This window comes from Phocoena phocoena, chromosome 14 (genome assembly GCF_963924675.1).
Source record: "Phocoena phocoena chromosome 14, mPhoPho1.1, whole genome shotgun sequence".
NCBI lineage: Eukaryota > Metazoa > Chordata > Mammalia > Artiodactyla > Phocoenidae > Phocoena > Phocoena phocoena.
The window spans coordinates 36,029,930-36,032,227 of NC_089232.1; positions in this window are offsets into that span (position 1 = coordinate 36,029,930).

Sequence of the window (2,298 nt, forward strand, 5' to 3'; positions counted from 1 at the left end):
CAAGGTATATAGAGGAACAATAGGTGGACCAGTTGGGGAGAAAGTTGAAGCTTGTGCTAAGGAATTTGCCAAGTTAGTGCAGGTTTTGAAGAGGAGGGTGGTGTGGATGGAGCTGTCTGTAGGAAGCTGGATCTGACGGTAATGGTACCCTGAGGGGAGAGGACTGGAAATGGATGTATTTTCAAAGACCTGTAGAATTGAACATAGACATAGAGTTGAACAGTGAGCAGTGGGGGAGGGGTGGCACGGAGAGAATGGGAAAGGGGAGGGGAGGGTCGGCAGCTGGAATGAGAGAGGAAACTCATTCTTTCACTTGGCCCTGCTGTTGCCCAACGTCTGTCTGTTATTCTGCGAGATCTATGTCAGTCCATCTCTAACCACACTTTGGATTTTACCTAGGGATGCAAAGGCACAGAAAAAAGCTGGAAAAAAATTTTTTGAAAGCTACCCTTTTTTTGCAGTTTTTTTTTTTCTGAAATTGAGTGTAGAATATTGGAGAAATTGTTTAAACTAAGGTGTTTCTGTTGCAACCTGCTCATAACTGCTGATTCTTCCTAAATTATTTCTAAAAACCTGGCAGTAGAAAGACTTCTCTGAAAAACCATCTGCAGCTCTCACTTCCCTGAATCCCATTCTCCCTTTGTCAGGCATTCTTTATCTAATGGCCCAGATAAAATGAACTCTTTGGGAGAATCTGAGTGCATTTCCACTTATGAGCACAGAGAAATACTTTATTTAGAAATAGGAAGGATTTTGTTGCAAGCCTGTTGCAAGGCTGCAGAGAGCTCGTATCCAAAAATTAAGGAAGGAGTGTGGGTGTGGGAGCACCTGTCCTGTATTTGCCTGGATTAGCCCTGGTCTCAGAATCCTGAGAAGGGACAGTGATTTATGTTATTTCCAGTTAATATAAATATTAAGAATGAGAAGAAAGGCTATTGTTAGTTCTGCCTTAGAAATCAGATTAATTAGGCAAAACCATACATGAGAGAAGTTTTAATCAGTGAGATGGCGGGTGGGAGGTGGCTTCTCTTATGAAGTTTAATTCACTATAAAGAAACTGAAAAATTGATACAGATATAAAGACGATAAAAAGACAATAGACTAAAAAAAAAAAATATGAGAAGTTATTTTAAGAAAGACACCTAATTGCAAACATTGAACTACTGTTTTGACATTTGCTTTATTCCATGTATGTATGCTTTATATATAGGTATAAATAATATCTATACAATGATGTGGTTGGGAATATGTACTTATAACAATCATTTTCTTGTATTTCTATAGCATTTTTATCATTGAAATTTACTTAGTATTATATTCTATTATGTTTATAAATCATAATTTATCAAGCAGTTCTCTAATGCTGGATCATTAGATTGTTTCTTGTTTTTAGGTACTAGAGAAACACTGTGTTGTGTAGCTCCTTTTTGCTCTTATTCAATTATTTCCCTAGAATCAGAGTCCTAAGAGTAGATTTATTTAGTCAAAGAGTATAATATCTTTATGGTGCTTGTCTCAGTTCCTTTCTGAAAATGAGTACTTTCTATATCTGCTTATTAACACTCTAATGATAATAAACCTAGAAACTATAAAACCTTCTTTATTACCACAGTTTTGATTTCAGTTTTTAAATCTCAAATTGAAAAAAACTATTATTCCTTTAAATTTAGCATCTCATAAATACATTTACATCTGTAATATAAATTAAAAATAAATGCAGTTCATGAATTTATAATTATCAAAATAAGATATATCCTTTATTATATAAAATAAATCCCACATACTATCTTCTCTTTCCTTCAGTATTTCTAGGAAGTTTATATTACTGTTTTTTTAAAACTACAAATCCCTATAAAATCCTAATTTTTCTTTTTTTCATAATACGCTAGGTCAGTTCAATCATATTTATACGCCTAGTAGGTACCAGAGTTTGCTTTAAAAAAAAATCGATGTTTGTGTATGCACACATTTGTTAATTTTAAAAAGGAAAAACCCAATTTTTATTTGAGTTATTAGATATCAGTCTGGAATATTAAAATATGTTTTTCTGCAAGCTGCAAGTCATCTGTGGTCAGGTAGGTCTTTTTCCAAGGACTTGTTTTCTGTGTGTCTGATATATAGCTGTGTTAAGACTAAAATAAGCTTTGTGGCTTAGAATAGTCTCCTTGCCAGTCGGTCCCTGCCACACGTTTTTTTTCCCCTTCAGTCCATCCTATTCATTACTCCCGGATTAATTTTCCTAAAACACTGCTTACTGAAAAACCTCACTGGAAAACCTTAATTGACTCCCCATTTCTA